A 24,012-nucleotide genomic window follows, 5' to 3' on the forward strand; every position below is an offset into this window, starting at 1 on the left:
GTATCCTTGCCTGGAAAACTCCATGATCATAGGAGCCTGGTGGGCTAGAGTCCACGGGTCACAAAGAGTCAGGCATGACTGAACACGCATGCTCACAGTAATAGTTTCCTCATATGAAATCATTCAAAGTCTTTTAGAATATGGTTAATGATTTGTAAAAACTGACCACTGAACAGCCTTTAATAGCATTAACAGCAAACATAACAAGAGAAGGAGAAAAGAAAAAGTGCATAATGAGCGGTTTGGCAAAAAAATGTTCATTCGATTTTTCTGCAAGATTTTATGGAGAAAACCCAAACAAATTTTCTGACCAACCCAATACTACCAGGATCATGGTTTTTGGAGAAAGGTCTACTATATGCTGGATGAGTCCCCCACACCCCACTCCCATCATTGCCCCATCTGCCTTCCTCAGTCATGGGGAAATATAGCCTTTACTGGGAAGCTTCAAGCAAAACGGTGAACATTCATAGTAGATAGTTGAGGATGAATCACAGGTGGTTGAAATTATAATAAAACTATCCGGACACTGAACTTTCTTTTGATCATCTGTCTGATGTTCCTCCCATGAATTGATTCTCACAAATAGAACAGATAAGGTGGTACATTTATGAACATTTGTTTACAAAAGCAAAAGGACGTCAGTGTCCAAGTTACCCATGTCCTTGGTAATCACAGCACAAGCACTCAGGATCCTGGGGCACCATTGGCAGGCACTGCTCATACATGCCAAGTGATAAGGGCTTATTTCTCAAAGTTGTGGGCCATCTTATCAAAACATTCTGAAATTCTACTGCAAATTTGTCTTCCAGAGTAGACCCCACAACTGCTTTTCTCTCTGTTCAAAATGGCATTTACTTCTTACACGTGTGTTGTATGAGGATGTTCTCCTTTAGTTGGGAGAATCGGATGTGATGCTCCACTGAGTCATATCACTCACCTAAATAGGGTTCTGTGTCCTTGGAAGTAATCACTGTGTAGCTGCAGGAGTGCAGTTTATCTGCAACTTTCATTTTCACATCTGTTTTATGTTTGATATGTGTTTCAGTTACGACTTGGTTGCATTTTGCCATAATTCAAGAATCATGCAAATTGATACAGCCACTATGGAGAAAAGTAAGGATATTCCTTAAAAAACTAGGTATAAAACTACCATATGACCCAGCAATTCACTACTGGGTATATAACCTGAGAAAACCATAATTGAAAAAGGCACATGCACCCCAATGTTCATTGTAGCACTATTTACAGTAACCAGGACTTGGAAACAACCTAGATGTCCATTGACAGATGAACGGATAAAGGAGTTATGGTATATACACACAATGGAATATTGCACAGCCATAAAAACATATATGTCTCACTGCTAATAAGGTGGATGAGCCTATTATACAGAATTAAGTAAGTCAGAAAGAGAAAAACAAATAAAATATATTAATGAATACACATGGAATCTAGATGTACAGTTGTGAGAGCTGGACTGTAAAGAAAACAGAGTGCTGAAGAATTGATGCCTTCAGATTTTGTTGCTGGAGAAGACTCCTGAGGGTCCCTTGGACACAAGGTGATCAACCCAGTCAACCTTAAGGGAAATCAACCCTGAATACTCATTGGAAGGACTGATGCTGAAGCTGAAACCCCAGTGTTTAGCTCATCTGATGTGAACAGCTGACTTATTGGAAAAATCCCTAATGCTGAGAATGATTGAGGGGTGAAGGAGAAAACAGCATCATGAGATGGCTGGATGGTATCACGGATGTAATGTACATGAACATAGGAAAGTTTTGGGAGATAGTAAGGGACAGAGAGGCCTGGCATGCTTCAGTCCATGGGGTTGCAGAGTCAGACATGACTGAGTGACTGAACAACAACACATGGACTTTAGAAACATAGTACTGAGGAACATATTTACAGAACAGCAGTGGAGACTCAGGCACAGAGAACAGACTTGTGGAGACAGTGGGGGAAGGAGAGGGAGGGACAGATTAAAAGAGTAACACTGAAACATCCATTAATATATTACCATATGTAAAGTGCATGGCCGGTGGGAATTTGCTCTATGATGTAGAGAGCTCAAATCTGGTGCTCTGTGATGACACTGAGGGGTGGGGTGGGATGGGAGGTGAAAGCGAGGTTCAAGAGGGAGGGGATATATGTATACATATGATACAATGCGGGAGACCGTGGTTCGATCCCTGGGTCGGGAAGATCCCCTGGAGAAGGAAACGGTAACCCACTCCAGTATTCTTGCCTGGAGAATCCCACGGACGGAGAAGCCTGGTAGGCTACAGTCCACGGGGTCGCATAGAGTCGGACACGACTGAGCAACGGAACGGAATGGAACGGATGCTGATTCATGTTGATGCATGGCAGAAACAAGCACAATATTGTAATCATCCTCTAATTATAAAGAAAGAAAGAATTATGATGATAGCACAATTGGTTTTATATTTCATGCTATACTGATAAATAAATTTATTCTAGCAAAAAAAAAAACTGAATTAAATACCATCAGAGAGTAAAAAAAAATCATTTTAAACACCAGTAATCCCTTATACTGCAAGGAGATCCAACCAGTCCATTCTGGAGGAGATCAATCCTGGATGTTCATTGGAGGGACTGATGCTAAAGCTGAAGTTGCAATACTTTGGCCACCTCATGCGACGAGTTGACTCACTGGAAAAGACTCTGATGCTGGGAAAGGTTGGGGGCGGGAGGAGAAGGGGACAACAGAGAATGAGATGGCTGGATGGCATCACCGACTCTGTGGACATGAGTTTGAATGTACTCCGGGAGTTGGTGATGGACAGGGAGGCCTAGTGTGCTGTGATTCATGGGGTCGCAGAGAGTCAGACACGACTGAGCGACTGAACTGAACTGAACTGAACTTGAAATCCCGTTATTTGTTGTCATTGTTGTTCAGTTGCTGAGTCATGTCTGACTCTTTGTGACCCCACAGATTCTCTGTCCTTCACTATCACCCTGAGCTTGCTCAAACTCACGTCCATTGAGTTAGTGATGCTAACCAACCATCTTATCCTCTGCCATCCCCTTCTCTTCTTGTTCTCAATCTTTCCCAGCATCAAGGTCCTTTCCAATAAGCCTGCTCTTCGCTTCAGGTTGCCAAATTATTGAAACTTCAGCTTCAATACCAGTCCTTCCAATGGATATTCAGGGTAGATTTCCTCTAGGATTGACTGGTTGGATTTCCTGCTGTCCAAGGGACTCTCAAGAGTCTTACCTAGCACCACAGTCTGAAAGTAGTAATTCTTGTCACTCAGTCTTCTTTATGGTCCAGCTCTTAAATCCATACACAATTACTGGAAAAATCATACCTTGACTATACGGACCTTTGTCTGCAAAGTGATGTTTCTGTCTAGGCTTGTCATAGATGTTCTTCCAAGGAGCACTAGTCTTTTAATTTTGTGGCTGCAATCATTGTCCACAGTGATTTTAGAGCCCCTGAAAAATGAAATCTGGAACTGTTTCCATTGTTTTCCCATCTATTTGCCATGAATTGATGGGACCAGATGCCATGATCTTAGTTTCCTGTATGTTGAGATTTAAGCCAACTTTTTCACTCTCTACTTTCACTTTGATCAAGAGACTCTTTAGTTCTTCTTCACTTTCTGCCATAAGGGTAGTGCTGCATATCTGAGGTTGTTGATATTTCTCCCAGAAATCTTGACTCCAACTTGTGATTCATCCAGCCCAGTATTTTTCATGATGTTCTCTGCATTTAAGATAAATAAGCAAGGTAACAATATACAACCTTGACGTATACCTTTCCCAATTTGGAACCAGTCCATTGTTCCATGCCCAGTTCTAACTGTTGCTTCTTGTCCTTAATACAGTTTTCTCAGGAGACAGGTAATATGGTATGATATTAGAGCCAGACATCCTGGAATGAATGGGAAGTCAAGTGAGCCTTAGGAAGCACAAAGCTAATGGAGGTGATGGAATTCCAGTTGAGCTACTTGAAATCCTAAAAGACAGTGCTGTGAGTACTGAACTCAATATGCCAGAAATTTGGAAAACTCAGCAGTAGCCACAGCACTGGAAAAGGTCAGTTTTCATTCCAACCCCAAAGAAAAGCAATGCCAAAGAATGCTCAAACTACCTCACAATTGCTCTCATCTCACACGCTAGCAAAGTCATGCTCAAAATTCTCCAAGCCAGGCTTCAACAGTACATGAACCAAGAACTTCCAGATGTTCAAGCTGTATTTAGAAAAGGCAGAGGAACCAGAGATCAAATTGCACATCTGCTGGATCATCAAAAAAGCAAGAGAGTTCGAGAAAAAAAATCTATTTCTGCTTTATTGAATATGCCAAAGCCTTTGACTGTGTGGATCACAACAAACTCTGGAAAATTCTGAAAGAGATGGGAATACCAGACCACCTGACCTGCCTCCTGAGAAATCTGTATGCAGGTCAAGAAGCAACAGTTAGAAGTGGACATGGAACAACAGACTGGTTCCAAATCGGGAAAGGAGTATGTCAAGACTGTATCAGTTCAGTTCAGTTCAGTTGCTCAGTTGTGTCCGACTCGTTGTGACCCCATGAATCACAGCATGCCAGGCCTCCCTGTCCATCACCAACTCCTGGAGTTCACTCAAAATATTGTCATATAAATGTAGTTTATAAATATTAACTTATTTAACTTATATTCAGAGTACATCATGAGAAATGCTGGACTGGATGAAGCACAAGCTGGAATCAAGTTTGCTGGGAGAAATATCATTAACCTCAGATATGAAGATGACACCACCCTTATGGCAGACAGTAAATAGGAACTAAAAAGCCTCTTGATGAAAGTGAAAGAAGAGAGTGAAAATGTTGGCTTAAAGCTCAAGATTCAGAAAACTAAGGTCATGGAATCCAGTCCCATCACTTCGTGGGAAATAGATGGGGAAACAGTGGAAACAGTGGCAGACTTTATTATGGGGGGGCTCCAAAATCATTGAGGATGGTGACTGCATCCATGGAATTAAAAGACACTTGCTCCTTGGAAGAAAAGTTATGACCAACCTAAACAGCTTATTAAAAAACAGAGATATTACTTTGAAAACAAAGGTCCATCTAGTCAAAGCTATAGTTTTTCCAGAAGTCATACATGGATGTGAGAGTTGGACTGTGAAGAAAGCTGATTGCCAAAGAATTGATGCTTTTGAACTGTGGTGTTGGAGAAGACTCTTGAGAGTTCCTTGGATTGCAAGGAGATCAAGCCAGTCCATCCTAAAGGATACCAGTCCTGGGTGTTCATTGGAAAGACTGATGCTGAAGCCGAAACTCCAATCCTTTTGCCAACTGACACAAAGAACTGACTCATTTGAAAAGATCCTGATGCTGGGAAAGATTGAAGGTGGGAGGAGAAGGGGACGACAGAGGATGAGTTGGTGGGATGACAGCACCGACTCAATGGACATGAGTTTGAGTAAACTCTGTGAGTTGGTGATGGACAGGGAGGCCTGGCGTGCTGCAGTCCATGGGGTCACAACTGAGGGACTGAACTGACTGACTGATTCCCATATCATTAAGAATATTCTATAGTTTGTTGTGATCCACACTGTCAAAGCCTTTAGTGTAGTCAATGAAGTAGCAGTAGATGTTTTTTGAGAATTATCTTGCTTTTTCTATGATCTAACAAATGTTGGATCATCAGTTCATTTCAGTTCAGTTCAGTCGCTCAGTCGTGTCTGACTCTTTGCAACCCCATGAACCACAGCACGCCAGGCCTCCCTGTCCATCACCAACTCCCGGAGTTCACTCAAACTCATGTCCATCGAGTTGGTGATGCCATCCAGCCATCTCATTCTCTGTCGTCCCCGTCTCCTCCCACCCCCAATCCCTCCCAGCATCAGAGTCTTTTCCAGTGAGTCAACTCGTCGCATGAGGTAGCCAAAGTATTGGAGTTTCAGCTGTTGGCAATTTGATGTCTGGTTTCTCTACCTTTTTTAATCCAGTTTGTGTATCTGGAAGTTCTTAGTTCATGTACTGTTGAAGCTTACGTTGAGAGAGTTTGAGCATTTACCTTACTAGTATGTGAAAAAAGTACAATCGTATGGTAATTTGAACATTCCTAGCCATTGCACTTCTTTGAGATTGGAATGAAAACTGATATTTTCTAGTCCTGTGTCTGGGGACGGAGCAACATGAGGACTGTGGGCTCAGAGTCTGTGGCCACGTCCACTGGAGAAACAGAATGAAGTCTGACGGTGGCCAGTCATCAACTTAAGACAAAGGTGGATTGGGAGTTTGGGACTAGCAGGTGCAAACTAGTATATAGGATGGATCAACACTAAGGTTCTGTTCCACAGCACAGAGAATTCTATTCAATATCTTACAATAAACCATAATGGAAAAAGTAACTGAGTAATTTAATATTTCCTTGTTTTAGAGCAGGTAACAGGTAGGAATGTCATGGGGTCCCCAACTGTCAGAAGGAAAGAAACTGCAAGTGGCAAACTTTTTTTCCCACTTCTCTGTTGAGGACACCTGGTTCCCTCTGAACTTAACTTTTCTCAAACCTTCAGCTAACCAATGCATTTTTCTTATGGAAATGTTTTTCTTAAGCTATATTAGTGAAACTATATATTTGCTTTGGGATCTGCCTTTCTTCAAATAGGCTTGGCCTAAGACTGACCTTTTTTTTAAATCTTTTGTCTTTTCTCATACCTTGAGCTGATAATGACTCAACAAACCAGTATTCATGTCAACTGCTTTATGGCCAAGGATGCCATCCTATCTCAGAAATGCATGCTGTGGGAAAGGGGCCTGGTGAAACTCCCTCAGTCTTGATGTGTCTCTTATTTGATTAGCAGCTTCCTAAAAGATATAAAAGGCCTTGCTAAAAACCAGCAAGGGGGCCTTCTTTTTTCCCTCTTCTGATATCTATGTCAGAAGCTTTCCATATCTCTATTATAATTTAATAAAATTTTGCAACACGAAAAGCTCCAAGTAGTCAAGCCCCAGATGTAGATCCTCTCATCCGGAGGTCACAAATTCCGGCATAAGAGATGGCTAGCCACCATAACCTTTCACTTCCTCCATCTCATCTTGGAGTGTTTGTTTCCCACATACAATCGCTTACCTAAAACATTAAGAGCTATTTGAATATACAAGACAAACATAAAATTCGATTTAAATGAGAAATAAAGTTATAATTTTTGTTTGAGTTTTCAATTAGTAATTTTTGAATCCAAAATAATCAAAACAAATCTACATTTAATGCCATTGCCTTGTGATTTTAACCGTCTCAGTTTGATGAAAAATGGGATAATGCTTAACTTTGTGATTAATTACCACAGAAGTATTTTCTTTTCAAATAGAGTTAATCAAAATTACTCAAAAGCTAATTTGAAATTACCAGTGTAGCTCAGTATCAAGACTTCTTAAAAGTTATTTTCTTTTAATTTTTCATCAACCAATCTATAATTTTTTACAAAAGGAAAGGAAGATGTAATTACTTTTAAATTATGGCCATCTTACTTGTAAAAATGACATTAATTTTCTGCTTCAGAATGGCATTTATTGTCTTTATCACTAAGAAGTAATGACTATCCCATTGTGTTTATGATCACATAATTATAGGATTCCAAAGTGGAAAGAGAACTTCAGAATTACCTGAGACAACTTCTACCTTTTCTAGATGAATAGATTCAAACAAAATTTATATGTGAGCTAATTTAGGTTATATTTAGACATCTTTCTGCTTTTTGTTTTGGGCTTCTGCATATCTTCCACATGTTCCCTGATAGCTCAGTTTTTCAGGAACTGTTTGATTTTATATTTTAAATGATTACCATCTCTGGAAATGAGTCTGTAGATTAATCTGCCTCTGTTCTAGGTCTTTTCTAAAGCCTGGTGCAATTATTAAAAAGTTTCTTCTTTTTCCTTATCCCAGGGAAAACATGTTTTGAGATTTATATATTTATATATATAATTTCTGATGAAGGAACAAAAGGATATGGGAGAGAAAGAGAAGATAGATGAGGAAGAGAAGAAAAATAAAGTGGATGGAAGTGTAGAAGAGTCCGTCATTGAAGTTTTAGCCTTTTCCCAAGAAAATATCATGGTTTGGGTCCTGCTATAAGAACCTGGAAGTCATCGTTTATCCAAAACAAGCAAAACATCAAGCAAACTGAAAAACTCAAAAACTCCTCTTAAACCTCCAAGATGACTGAGGTCAAGAGGCAAGAGATTGTGGAAGAGATTGCCAAGCAACTACAGGAAGTCACAATTTAAGGGAGAAGAAACCCAGTCATTGAAATCTTGTAGGGAAACCAGGAGTCTCTCGCGTCTGCGCTGCTGGAGCAGGCGTCTCTCGCGTCGTACTTAGATGCAATCTTAAAAACGACAGAATGATCTCTGTTTGTTTCCAAGGCAAACCATTCATTATTACAGTAATCCAAGTCTATGCCCCAACCAGTAATGATGAAGAAGCCGAAGTTGAACAATTCTATGAAGACCTACAAGACCATTTAGAACTAACACCCAAAAAAGATGTCCTTTTCATTATAGGGGACTGGAATGCAAAAGTAGGAAGTCAAGAAACACCTGGAGTAACAGGCAAATTTGGCCTTGGAGCACGGAATGAAGCAGGGCAAAGGCTAAAAGAGTTTTGTCAAAGAATGCACTGGTCATAGCAAACACCCTCTTCCAACAACACAAGAGAAGACTCTACACATGGACATCACCAGATGGTCAACACCGAAATCAGATTGATTATATTCTTTGCAGCCAAAGAGGGAGAAGCACTAAACAGTTAGCAAAAACAAGACCAGGAGCTGACTGTGGCTCAGATCATGAACTCCTTATTGCCAAATTCAGACTTAAATTGAAGAAAGTAGGGAAAACCATTAGACCTTTCAGATATGACCTAAATCAAAGTCCTTATGATTATACAGAGAAAGTAAGAAATAGATTTAAGGGTCTAGATCTGATAGATAGAGTGCCTGATGAACTCTGGATGGAGGTTCGTGACATTGTACAGGAGAAAAGGACCAAGACCATCCCCATGGAAAAGAAATGCAAAAATATCAAATTGGCTGTCTGAGGAGGCCTTACAAATAGCTGTGAAAAGAAGAGAAGTGAAAAGCAAAGGAGAAAAGGAAAGATAGAAGCATCTGAATGCAGAGTTCCAAAGAATGGCAAGGAGAGATAAGAAAGCCTTCCTCAGCGATCAATGCAAAGAAATAGAGGAAAACAACAGAATAGGAAAAACAAGAGATCTCTTCAAGAAAATTAGAGATATCAAGGGAACATTTCATGCAAAGATGGGCTCGATAAAGGACAGAAATGGTATGGACCTAACAGAAGCAGAAGACATTAAGAGGTGGCAAGAATACACAGAAGAACTGTACAAAAAAGATCTTCATGACCAAGATAATCACGATGGCGTGATCACTCACCTGGAACCAGACACCTTGGAATGTGAAGTCAAGTGGGCCTTAGAGAGCATCACGACGAACAAAGCTAGTGGAGGTGATGGAATTCCAATTGAGCTGTTTCAAATCCTGAAAGATGATGCTGTGAAAGTGCTGCACTCAATATGCCAGCAAATTTGGAAAACTCAGCAATGGCCACAGGACTGGAAAAGGTCAGTCTTCATTCCAATCCCAAAGAAAGGGAATGCCAAAGAATGCTCTAACTACCACACAGTTGCACTCATCTCACACGCTTGTAAAGTCATGCTCAAAATTCTCCAAGCCAGGCTTCAGCAATATATGAATTGTGAACTTCCAGATGTTCAAGCAGGGTTTAGAAAAGGCAGAGGCACCAGAGATCAAATTGCCAACATCTGCTGGATCATGGAGAGAGCAAGAGAGTTTCAAAAAACATCTATTTCTGCTTCATTGACTATGCCAAAGCCTTTGACTGTGTGGATCACAATAAACTGTGGAACATTCTGAAAGAGATGGGAATACCAGACCACCTGACCTGCCTGTTGAGAAATCTGTATGCAGGTCAGGAAGCAACACTCAGAACTGTACATGGAACAACAGACTGGTTCCAAATAGGAAAAGGAGTACGTCAAGGTTGTATATTGTCACCCTGCTTATTTAACTTATATGCAGAGTACATCATGAGGAACGCTGGGCTGGAAGAAGCACAAGCTGGAATCAAGATTGCTGGGAGAAATAGCAGTCACCTCAGATATGCAGATGACACCACCCTTATGGCAGAAAGTGAAGAGGAACTCAAAGGCCTCTTGATGAAAGTGAAAGAGGAGAGTGAAAAGTTTGGCTTGAAGCTCAACATTCGGAAAACAAAGATCATGGCATCTGGTCCCATCACTTCATGGGAAATAGATGGGGAAACAGTGGAAACAGTGGCAGAATTTATTTTGGGGGGCTCCAAAATCACTGCGGATGCTGATTGCAGCCATGAAATTAAAAGACGCTTACTCCTTGGAAGGAAAGTTATGACCAGCCTAGATAGCATATTAAAAAGCAGAGACATTACTTTGCCAACCAAGGTCCATCTAGTCAAGGCTGTGGTTTTTCCCGTGGTCATGTATGGATGTGAGAGTTGGACTGTGAAGAAAGCTGATCGCCGAAGAAGTGATGCTTTTGAACTGTGGTGCTGGAGAAGACTCTTGAGAGTCCCTTGGACTGCAAGGAAATCCAGCCAGTCCATTCTAGAGGAGATCAATCCTGGGTGTTCATTGGAAGGACTGATGCTGAAGCTGAAACTCCAATACTTTGGCCACCTCATGCAAAGAGTTGACTCACTGGGAAAGAGTCTGATGCTAGGAGGGATTGGGGGTAGGAGGGGACGGGGACGACAGAGAATGAGATGGCTGGATGGCATCTCCGACTCGATGGACATGAGTTTGAGTGAACTCCAGGAGTTCTGATGGAGGCAGCCCTGGCGTGCTGTGGTTCATGGGGTCACAAAGAGTCGCACACGACTCAGCGACTGAAATGAACTGAACTGAGGGAAACCAGGATTATAACTGACAAATTGCTGGAGGCTCTGGGTGGGAAAATCTGAGAGATCAAACTCCAGGGTACCCAGTACTGGGCGGCTGGGACCACACTTCTGTGAATTTTTACCTCTTGGAGTTTGAGAAGTTCTAATAATCAGATAAAAATCCCCTTATGTTTTCATCAAGGCCAGGGAGAAAGAAATCATAAGACATACTCTAGCGTACTATGCTCTCAGTATGGTCAGCCCTTATGAAGATAGTTCAGCAGAGACTAACTGACCTGGATGATGGAAAATACCCAGCTGTGTCACCCTGTACCCTTCCACCTGAGACAGGGGAAATGCCCAACTCTAGCCCACACCAACCACACTACCTCATATAAAGGAGGGTGTGATGATCAGTGCTGCGGAAATTCAAGTTTAGAGGCACAGTTCAGTCATGTCCAGTGCTGCGGAAATTCAAGTTTAGAGACACAGTCATGTCCACCTCTTTGCAACTCCATGGACTGAAGTACTCCAGGCTTCCCTGTCCATCACGAGCTTAGAGTTTGGTGTTTTTCTTTTTTGACCATCTTGGACAGTCTCTGCCTCTTAATTTGTGTGCTTAGATTGTCAATGCTTAAAGTAATCACTGAAGTAGTGAATTTATATCTACCACGTTTGGTACTGTTTTTTACCTGTTGCATTTGTTTCTCATGTGCATTTTTCTTCTAATTTTTCTCTTTTGTGTTTTTAATTGAACATTTTATACATTACTGTTTTATCTCCATTATTAGTGCACTAGGTTCAGCTCAGTTCAGTTCAGTCGCTCAGTCATGTCTGACTCTCCACACCCCATGAACCACAGCACGCCAGGGCTGCCTCCATCACCAACTCCCGGAGTTCACTCAAACTCATATCCATCGAGTCAGAGATGCCATCCAGCCATCTCATTCTCTGTCGTCCCCGTCCCCTCCTACCCCCAATCCCTCCTAGCATCAGACTCTTTCCCAGTGAGTCAACTCTTTGCATGAGGTGGCCAAAGTATTGGAGTTTCAGCTTCAGCATCAGTCCTTCCAATGAACACCCAGGATTGATCTCCTCTAGAATGGACTGGTTGGATCTCCTTGCAGTCCAAGGGACTCTCAAGAGTCTTCTCCAGCACCACAGTTCAAAAGCATCACTTCTTCGGCGATCAGCTTTCTTCACAGTCCAACTCTCACATCCATACATGACCACGGGAAAAACCACAGCCTTGACTGGATGGACCTTGGTTGGCAAAGTAATGTCTCTGCTTTTTAATATGCTATCTAGGCTGGTCATAACTTTCCTTCCAAGGAGTAAGTGTCTTTTAATTTCATGGCTGCAATCAGCATCCGCAGTGATTTTGGAGCCCCCCAAAATAAATTCTGCCACTGTTTCCACTGTTTCCCCATCTATTTCCCATGAAGTGATGGGACCAGATGCCATGATCTTTGTTTTCCGAATGTTGAGCTTCAAGCCAAACTTTTCACTCTCCTCTTTCACTTTCATCAAGAGGCCTTTGAGTTCCTCTTCACTTTCTGCCATAAGGGTGGTGTCATCTGCATATCTGAGGTGACTGCTATTTCTCCCAGCAATCTTGATTCCAGCTTGTGCTTCTTCCAGCCCAGCGTTCCTCATGATGTACTCTGCATATAAGTTAAATAAGCAGGGTGACAATATACAACCTTGACGTACTCCTTTTCCTATTTGGAACCAGTCTGTTGTTCCATGTACAGTTCTGAGTGTTGCTTCCTGACCTGCATACAGATTTCTCAACAGGCAGGTCAGGTGGTCTGGTATTCCCATCTCTTTCAGAATGTTCCACAGTTTATTGTGATCCACACAGTCAAAGGCTTTGGCATAGTCAATGAAGCAGAAATAGATGTTTTTTGAAACTCTCTTGCTCTCTCCATGATCCAGCGGATGTTGGCAATTTGATCTCTGGTGCCTCTGCCTTTTCTAAACCCTGCTTGAACATCTGGAAGTTCACAATTCATATATTGCTGAAGCCTTGCTTGGAGAATTTTGAGCATGACTTTACTAGCGTGTGAGATGAGTGCAACTGTGTGGTAGTTAGAGCATTCTTTGGCATTCCCTTTCTTTGGGATTGGAATGAAGACTGACCTTTTCCAGTCCTGTGGCCATTGCTGAGTTTTCCAAATTTGCTGGCATATTGAGTGCAGCACTTTCACAGCATCATCTTTCAGGATTTGAAACAGCTCAATTGGAATTCCATCACCTCCACTAGCTTTGTTCGTCGTGATGCTCTCTAAGGTCCACTTGACTTCACATTCCAAGATGTCTGGTTCCAGGTGAGTGATCACGCCATCGTGATTATCTTGGTCATGAAGATCTTTTTTGTACAGTTCTTCTGTGTATTCTTGCCACCTCTTAATGTCTTCTGCTTCTGTTAGGTCCATACCATTTCTGTCCTTTATCGAGCCCATCTTTGCATGAAATGTTCCCTTGATATCTCTAATTTTCTTGAAGAGATCTCTTGTTTTTCCTATTCTGTTGTTTTCCTCTATTTCTTTGCATTGATCGCTGAGGAAGGCTTTCTTATCTCTCCTTGCCATTCTTTGGAACTCTGCATTTAGATGTTTATATCTTTCCTTTCCTCCATTTTCAGTGGTTTTCTGGAGTTTGCAATATTCTTTTACCACTTATCAAGTCCAGTTTCAAATAACATGACAGGACTTTTTGGTTAGTGTAAATACCTTATAGTTAAACCTGATTCACTTTTAAAGACAAGATGAACCTGAAAGAACTTGTTGAACCAGCAAGTAAAAAGTGTGCTTATGGAACCAATGGGAAATATCAAAAAGAAATAGGAATAAGTTTGAAGGAACTAGAGAAATATGGGTAATTTGTGTGTCAGAATAAAGGATAAAAATAATATATTTTAACTTCTAAATAGAACAGAAATCCATGAATCTGCACTTATACTTAACAAATAACTAAACTAACAACTGTGTGAGGAACAATTATGGGCATTGTTTAGGAAAGTAAATTCACAAATGAAAATTCTTATAAACACCACATTAGTCAAGTCATTGAAGTTAACATTGCCAATAACGGGACAAATTAAAATCATTTACCAGTCAGTAAAATGGAGTGAGAATTGCACTTCTTTGATATTCCTGAAGAAGGTGAATAACTGAATCTGTTTATGAGGAAACATAACACATCCAAATGGTGGATATTCTGAACAATGACTGGCCTGTCTGTCATTTCTTTTTAAAATATTTTTTATTTTATCCCGAGCAGCAGCAGCAACATAGCCAATTGACAATGCTGTGATAATTTCAGATGGAAAAGTGACCCAGCCATATAAATACGTGTATCCATTTCCCCCAAACCCCCTCCCGTCCTGGCTCCAGTATAACATAGAGCAGCAATCCCTGTGCTTAACGGTAGGACCTCGTTGTTTACCCATTAAATATGGGAGTGTGTACAAGTCCATCCCAAACTCCCTAACTGTCCCTTTCCCCACCCCTCCCTGCCTGGTGACTGTAAGTTTGTTCTCTAAACCTGTTAGTCTGTTTCTGTTTTGTAAATAGGGTCTTTTGTATCGTACCTTCTTAGAATCTGCGTATGCTATATCATACCATATTTCTGCTTTTGTGTCTAACTTCACTCAGAATGACAAATTCTAGGTCCAGCCATGTTGCTGCAAATGGCATTATTTCATTCTTTTTAATGGCTGATTAATATCCCACTGCCTATACGTACAACAACTAATTTCTAAACCTCAAGGTCATAAAGGTCAGAAAAAGAATAATAAACTATCCCAAGAGGAAAGTACCTAGACTTGACCAATAAAATAATACATGATTGTGAACTGAACTTTTTTTTTTTTAATTAGAGGACATTTTAGGGCACTTTACGAAATTTCAAAGGGACTGATAATTAGATGGCAGTAATTTACCAATATTTAGTTTCCTGGTTTTGGTGGTTGCACTGTCGTTATAACATTTTGACTGTAAAGTATCTGGGGAGGGTGGGGAAGCACGTCAGTCGTGGAATACAGGCACCAGGGCTTGCGGTTTTCAGAAGACGGGGCTCCTGCGCTCTAGATCTCAGGTTCGGTAGTGTGGCACCTGGGATTTTTTGCCTTTCAGAGTGTGACATCTCCCTTGACCAGGGATCGAACCCATGCCCCCCTGCATTGGCAGGTGACTTATTTACCACCGAGCCACCAGAGAGTTCCTCCAATATATCTTATACCAAATTACTCTCCTTGTACGGAGACCTTTAATGTTTGAGCATTACGTTTGTATGTTTCTGTTAAATATGCTCTCTGTTTCAGCAGGGCTCTCTCTTTTCTCCTTGGCCTTGGTTTTATGACACAAATTATATACTTTATTATATAGATTGTTTTATTTACACCTTTCAATCTCATCTGCAAGTCATTGTTTTGTCTTATCAAATTCTTTGGACTAATGTTGGGAGCTCCTGGTCCATGGCTCCCTCCCAAACTCCTACCCGTCTTTCCAGTTACATCACAAGTTCAGAGCCCTGAGTGCTCCTCACTGAGCCTTGCCTCAGGCTCATTGCAGCAAGGAACTTTGGCAGATGAGATTGTAATGTCTTTCTCCAGGACAAAGACTAAGTTTGCTTCTCGCTTAGTAGAAAGCAGTAGATGCCTGAAGTACACACAGCACTTGTGCAGCATCCATTTGGGCCACCCCTGCACATTCCCCCAAGCCTGGGAAAGGTGCAGGCTGCAAATCTGGCCTAGGCAGCTTTCTGTGTTACAGTCATACAGTCCCCTGAGCCAGAAGCTGTCTTTTGCAGCATATATGCAGTAACTAGCTAATTTATATGCTTGTAAAATTTCTTCCCTGGTGGCTTAGTGGTAGCAAATCCACCTGCCAATGCAGGAGACCTGGGTTCAATCCTGGAGTCAGGAACATCCCCTGAAGGAGGAGATGGCAACCCACTCTGGTATTCTTGCCTGGAAAATCCCATGGACAGGGGAGCCTGGTGGGCTACAGTCCATGGGACCGCAAAGAGTCGGGCATGACTTAGCAACTAACCAACAACAAAGCTTGTAAAATGAAATCTCAAATTCAATAGCTAATATTTCTGCTGCAGTATTAAATAATGGTTGTAGCAGAGAATGTTTTAATTTCCGTATTTAGTAAGAATACCCTACTCAGTAAAATATTAGATCTTATATTGATACATACCTATGAATCACATGATGAAATTATCCATTATCTACTTTCTAGAGTATTTTTAATATGTGTATTGAATGTTGCTAGCTGTCTTTTGAGCATCTGTGGTATTCATAATGAATTCTGTTAAATGAAAACAATTAATAAATTATATTAAAATATTGAAACATTCTGGCACTTCTTAAATAAATTCCACTAGGCATGATGCATTATTTTAAAATGTTCTGTTGTATTTTGTTTCCTAATTCATTTAAGATTATTGCAAAGATATTCATGAGTGAAATTAGTCTTTAGTTTTTTTTGGCACAATCCTCATCAATCTTCAGTGTCACTGAGCAGAGAAAAATTTCTTCTTAAGATGCAGAAGAATATTTTATATCCTTTACAGATTATAGTGACTAAAAGTACATACAATTTAGGGAGCAAACTGTGGCTGAAATTATAACTTACTATAACTGCATAATATTGGGTCATCTGCTCGGGAATTTTTATGAAAAAGGCAAACTGGATCTCTCCCTGTAATTTTGGAGGGAAGTTTTTTTTTTTTTGTAATTAATTAATTTTTTATTGGAGGCAAATTATTTTACAATATTATATTGGTTGGTTTTGCCATACATTGACATGAATTCGCCCCGGGTTTACATAAGTTCCCCCTCCTGAACCCCCCTCCCACCTCCCTCCTCCCTTAATCCGCCCTCTGGGTCATCCCCACATACCAGCCCCCAGCATCCTATAACATGCATTGACCCTGAACAAGTGATTCATTTCACATATGACAACATACGTGTTTCACTGCCATTCTCCCAAATCATCCCACCCTCACCCTCTCCCACAGAGTCCCAAAGACTGATCTATACATCTGTGTCTCTTTTGCTATCTCGTATACAGGGTTATCATTTGCATCTTTCTAAATTCCATATATATGCGTTAGTATGCTGTATTGGTGTTTTTCTTTCTGGCTTACTTCACTCTGTATAATAGGCTCCAGTTTCATCCACCTCATTAGAACTGATTCAAATGTATTCTTTTTAATGGCTGAATAATACTCCATTGTGTATATGTACCAAAGCTTTCTTATCCATTCGTCTGCAGATGGACATCTAGGTTGCTTCCATGTCCTGGCTATTATAAACAGTGCTGCAGTGAACATTGGAGTACATGTGTCTCTTTCAATTCTGGTTTCCTCGGTGTGTATGCCCAGGAGTGCGATTGCTGGATCATATGGCAGTTCTATTTCCAGTTTTTTGAGGAATCTCCACACTGTTCTCCATAGTGGCTGTACTAGTTTGCATTCTCACCAACAGTGTAAGAGGGTTCCTTTCTCTCCACATCCCCTCCAGCATTTATTGCATGTAGACTTTTGGATAGCAGCCATTCTGACTGGTGTGAAATGGTATCTCATTGTGGTTTTGATTTGCATCTCTCTGATTATGAGGGATGTTGAGCATTTTTTCATGTGTTTGTTAGCCATCTGTATGTCTTCTTTGGAGAAATGTCTGTTTAGTTCTTTGGCCCATTTTTTGATTGGGTCATTTATTTTTCTGGAATTGAGCTGCAGGAGCTGCTTGTATATTTTGGAGATTAATCCTTTATCCATTGCTTCATTTGCTATTATTTTCTCCCATTCTGAAGGCTGTCTTTTCACCTTGCTTATAGTTTCCTTTGCTGTGCAGAAGCTTTTGATTTTAATTAGGTCCCATTTGTTTATTTTTGCTTTTATTTCCAATATTCTGGGAGGTGGGTCATGGAGGATCCTGCTGTGATTTATGTCGGAGAGTGTTTTGCCTACGTTCTCCTCTAGGAGTTTTATAGTTTCTGGTCTTACATTTAGCTCTCTAATCCATTTTGAGTTTATTTTGGTGTATGGTGTTAGAAAGTGTTCTAGTTTCATTCTTTTACAAGTGGCTGACCAGTTTTCCCAGCACCACTTGTTAAAGAGACTGTCTTTTCTCCATTTTATATTCTTGCCTCCTTTGTCAAAGATAAGGTGTCCATACGTGCATGGATTTATCTCTGGGCTTTCTATTTTGTTCCATTGTTTTTATAGTGACTTTTTGAGGTCGTCTTAATATCTAGGATAATATAATTTGAAAGAATTGTCCTTCTGGGCTGAAAATAATCAGTCTTGGAGGTAACAATCCTTACCACTCAAAGTCAAGTTGAAAATGACCCCAGAAAATTTTGTCAGAGCAATTATGAAATTTTTATAATCTTTCCAATGTCCTAGCTTTTGAGTCTCTTCTTGACTTCCTTTCCTTCTCCCTAACTTGCTAACTCTTCACCCCACGTTCCCTTCTATCTTAGCATCATGGCATTATCAAACCACGCACAACTCAGTTTCAAGCATCCTACTTTGTCATCCGCTCGTATCTTCCAAGCACCACTCCAGCCTGCTTCCATCTCCTAGATGCGACTTTAAAATTAGCTCTGCAGAGGCTCTTTGCCTCTCCCTGTGCACTGTCTCATTGTTCCCAATTTGATTTTCGCAGTCCATTTGCATCACCCCTTTGCTACACAGCTGCCTCCCTTGCTTCTCTCTCCCTTTTAAAGATTCGCCTACAAGCATCCCACCTTGAGGAGATTCAGCTTTTATCTACCCTGTAACTCACCCCAATCGCTCAACGTAGCTGAAGAAAAAAAAAACCCATGAAACGGGGTGGCCTTGAATTGACTTCACTATCACGTGACTTAATTGGCCTCTTAGTACTGCGCAGTGGTCTGATGTCAATGTCTTGCCCTCAGTTCCTTTCCTTACCCACTTACCAAGGTGGCTTTTCGTGCTTTGTCCTTACTGGGACACCCAAGACCCCATCGCCCTTCCTCACTCTCAGCTGATGAACTATTTTCTTGTTTGGTTGAGCAAAGGAAAGAGAACTTTCAAATACTCTGAGAGGGGCTTCCTGGTGGTCCAGGGGTTAAGACATTGCCTTTTACTGTAGCGGGTACAGGTTCAATCCTTGGTTTGGGAGCTAAAATCCCATATGACTTGGAACCAAAAATCAAAGACATTTATGTTAGCAGAAGCAATATTGTAACAAACTTAATAAAGACTTTAAAAATGGATCATATAAAAAGAAATATTTTAATATGTTTATTTTTAATTGGAAGATAACTGCTTTAAAATATTGTATTGGTCTGTGTCATACATCAACATGAATCAGCCATAAATGTAAAAAGAAATCTTTCAAAAGATACCCTGAGCCATTCCTAGGTGGACCCGCCGGCTTCCATCGGAGCCCTCTCTGCCTTGTCTTCCTCTGTATCAGTGAGCTCTCTGCAGACCTCCATCCAGATAGTCTCCTTCACTTCTCTTCTGTCTTGCCATTTCTTTTCCTGATTGGTATCATCATAAAACATATTTTATAACATTTCATTTAATATTTTAAATCACTTAACACATTATTCCCCTCCAGTTTGACCCTCCTTTATTACTTCTTAGCAGACATTTTCTTGTTGTTGTTTAGGTCACTGAGTCATATCCAACTCTTTTGTGACCCTATGGACTGTAGATCGTCAGGCTCCTCTGTCAGTGGGATTTTCCAGACAAGAATACTGGAATGGGTTGCCATTTCCTTCTCTAGGGGTTCTTCCCAACCCAGGAATCAAACCCATGTCTCCTGCACTGGCAGGTGAGTTGCTTACCACTGAGCCACCAGTTTTAACCATAGTTATAACTTGTCCCAAATTATTTTCTGTTTTATCTCATTAATATATCTAAAATGAGGCTTTGTCCAGAGCAGTGCACCAGAACAAGCTCATCACTGGAAACCATTTTGCTCAATTCAGTCTCACCGGACCTCCTGAAATATCTGATAGCCTCCATCATTCCATTCTTTCTTTGTGGCTTTTGTCTCACTGCAGTTACTAACGGGCTTCAGAATGCCCGCTCTGGACTCGGTACATGGACTCTCCTTCAGGTAAGCTTACATCCTCGCTGATCTCACTCAGCTCCTTAGCTTTAAATATCTTCTATACCCCCCACCCCATGACTGCTTCCTCAGTGAGGGTTCCATCAGGGGTGAATCAAAGATACAGAACCTCAGTGAGTTATAAGATAATGGAGTATCCTACGTACTGCTTCTGTGGTCTTCCCAGTCACAATTGATGACACTTCCATCTTCCCTTTGTTCAAATCATGTTGGCTCTTCATTGGTTCTGCTCATTTTCTCAATTCTCACCCTCCAAGCAGGGACAGATGGTGTCAGCTCCACCATGACTGTCTGTTTACCGAAAATATAGTCACATCTCTTTACCTCCAATGCTACCACCCTGAAACAAACCACTCTAACCACTGGTCTGGATCACTGCGAAGTTTACTGATTATTCTCTTTTATAGCCCTACCATAAATCGTCAGCACTGATGTGATACTTTAAAAAAATGTAAGTCATATCATGCCATCCTATTCTCGAAGAATTTTAACAAGTTTCTGTTTCTCTTCCAAAATGTAATTTATTTGCATTGGTGTGCAAAGCTAAGTACCTTATGTTTCACTTACTATGTCTGAAATTTTCTTTTCTATAAACTGATATTTTTAAGGAATATTACTATTAATTTGTAGAGTGATAACTCATTTGTTTTTAACTGCTATACTAAATGTTTTGTGAATATTCCCCGTTATATATTTATCCATGTACCCAGTGTGCATTTCAATGTTTCCAGTTATTTTCCCATCATAAATTGTCAATTTGTTAGAGACTCTTCATATACTGAGTTTTAATTATGGAGGTTTTTTCCTAATTTCTCTAAATTTCAATTGTTCTCAGTTGTATTAAATCAAACTCTCTATTTTCTGTTTTTTTATGATATGGTCAGCAGATTTCACAATCTTCTGTTGATTTCAAATACAGCTGGTCAATTTAAAGATATATGTCCATTTCCAATTCAAAGTTGGAAGTATATATGTTTTGTATTGATGCCATAAACTCAGTATATTGAATTGAAACAATTAGCATAAGACATGATTTTGAAATATCTCCTAACATTGAAGCTTTTGGGTACTTCTTAAATAAATCCCACTAGGTATGACACGTTACTTTTAAATGTGGTGCTGTATTATGTTTCCTCATTTATTTAAGATTATTGCAATGATATTCATGAGCAACATTGGCCTTTAGTTTTGTCTTTGGCACAGTCTTCAACAGGCTTCAGTGTTGTTGAACAAAGAAAAATCACTTCTAAAAAATCAGCAAGTTTAACCTGAACTTTGACCAACAAAACTGTCAGATACTAATATAGGCATTCATTTAGGGGTTGATTTTGTGTATTTCTTTTCTCTTTGTGCACATGTAGTACAATACCATTTATGTGTTTCAAAAATACCCACAAAATAATACCATTTATGGTCAGTTCTTCTATAAAGTTTATTTTTAAAATAATTTGCTATAACATAACTGTTAAGAATAAATTTGAGCATTAACACAAAATTAATAATTGCTTGAGTGTGTGTGTGCTCAGTTGCTTCAGACATGTCTGCCTGTTTGCAACAACCTGGACTGTAGCCCACAGAATCCTCTGTCCATGAGATTTTCCACACTAGAATACTGGAGTGGGTTGTCATTTCCTTCTCCAAGGGATGTTTCTGATCCAAGGATTGAACCAGTGTCTCCTGCAGCTCCTGCGTTGCATGCAGATCCTTTACCACTGAGCAACCAGGGAAGCCCCGTGACTGCTGACATGCAATTTTATCCATGAGACACTAGGTGAAAACAGGAACCAAGTCACACGAGAATCCACAAATCCCACACAGAGACACACAACTCAAAAATCCATTAGCTGTTCTTTGGCTTTAATAAAGGAAACTAAAAAGTAATGAAGTTCTGGCATCTTGAAGAGAGGAAGGTTAATATAGGAAAGACAGAAAAAGGGGTTGCTCAACTGCATCCGACTCTTTGCGATCCCATGGACTGTAGCCTTCCAGTCTCCTCTGTCCATGGCATTTTCCAGGCAAGAATACTGGAGTGGGTTGCCATTTCCTGCTCCAGGGGAATCTTCCCGACCCAAGGATTGAACCTGGGTCTCCTGCATTGCAGGCAGACTCTTTATGGCCTGAGCCACCAGGGAACCCAGGGAAGATGTAATCAATCGGCTTTTTCCAGTAACTTAGCCACATTGCTTTCTTCAATATTATGCTGCATTAACTTACCCTGAAAGAGCTATTCTGGTTATTTTAGGGCTTCTAGGGTTTAATGGTTTCTCTTATGTCTGAAGTCTCTCTCTATCCATGGATTGCACTGTTACTGAAATATACAAGCTATGAAGTAAAATTTTCTTCATCAATATACATTGTCCTTACTTTCAATGGAAAAAATAATGTTGTTTGTTTTTTTTTCTGTCTTTATTTCAAAGATCTCCATGTCTTCACCCCAAAGAGAAAAGGTGTTTAAAAACTACCTTTGAATATGCACAGTGGCATTTAGATTATCATATTAAGATACAAGTGAACTATAATTTAGTTATTTTCAGTTTACTATGGGACTCTGACCTCTTTTTATGTTATTAGTATAATACTTTCAGAAAGGAAAAATATACCTGTCTTGAGCTTGTAAGTGAATATCCAGTATAAGATGTCAATCATGTATTCTCTTTTCACCTGGGAGTACAGCTTGTAACAGGATTTTTATTGATTTTATAGAAAGAGTATGTGTAAGTACATCACATAACTACTTTCCATTTCACATATCTTATGAAACTGGAATGAAAGAATATGTGCAATGGTGCATATAATACCCAAAACATTACCTGCTACATAGAATGCATCAGCTTTTATTAGATCAATTAGTTAAGATGTAGTTCTCCAAGCACAGTCTTAGTGAATCAATAGGCTCCTGCTTGAGTAGTTTGCAGCAGCTAAACAGAAGTCTGGATATGCCATCTAGGAAACCAGTAGTTGTTTGCTTTAAGAAAACATATTGGTAGGGATGTCACCAAGATGGTGATATAAATTGTTCCTATCTTCCCTCCCTCTCACAAGAAGAACAGCTAACAACTATTCATGACAGGAGAGTACTGAGAGAATCTAGAACACAAGTGTGAGGCTGAACCATCGTTGCACCTCAGAAAGCAAGACAGACTGTGCTAGAAAGGGAGAGAAGTGTCTGCACGCTGACCACACTGCCCCTGCCCCCAGGCCAGCACAGCACCAGGCAGACGGGCCTCCCCTGCATCACTGCTTCCTCCAGTAGGAAAGGAAGGCCCAGGAGGGACAGCTGCCCCCTGCAGCACTGAGGTCCACTTTGAGGAAGTCCCTATTCTGACCTCACCTTTGGGGGATCCAGGAGGAATCCATGGAGCTCAAAAGCTGGGACTCTGACTGATAGAAAAGACTACCATGAACAACTTTGTACCAACAAACTGGACAAGCTAGGAGAAATGGAAACATTCTTAGAAACATACAACTTACCAAGACACAAAATCACTGCAGATGCTGATTGCAGCCAGGAAATTAAAAGATGCTTACTCCCTGGAAGGAAAGTTATGACCAACCTAGACAGCAAATTAAAAAGCAGAAACATTACTTTGCCAACAAAGGTCCGTCTAGTTCAAGGCTATGGTTTTTCCAGTGGTCATGTATGTATGTGAGAGTTGGCTTGTGAAGAAAGCTGATCACCGAAGAATTGATGCTTTTGAACTGTGGTGTTGGAGAAGACTCTTGAGAATCCCTTGGACTGCAAGGAGATCCAACCAGTCCATTCTAGAGGAGATCAGTCCTGGGTGTTCATTGGAAGGACTGATGCTAAATCTGAAACTCCAATACTTTGGCCACCTCATGCGAAGAGCTGACTCATTGGAAAGACTCTGATGCTGGGAGGGATTGGGGGCAGGAGGAAACGGGGATGACAGAAAATGAGATGCGTGGATGGCATCACCAACTCGATGGACATGGGTTTGTGTGGACTCT

The sequence above is a fragment of the Moschus berezovskii genome, chromosome 7 (genome assembly GCF_049115385.1).
Source record: "Moschus berezovskii isolate FMDL1 chromosome 7, NW_MosBer_1.0, whole genome shotgun sequence".
NCBI classification, from domain to species: domain Eukaryota; kingdom Metazoa; phylum Chordata; class Mammalia; order Artiodactyla; family Moschidae; genus Moschus; species Moschus berezovskii.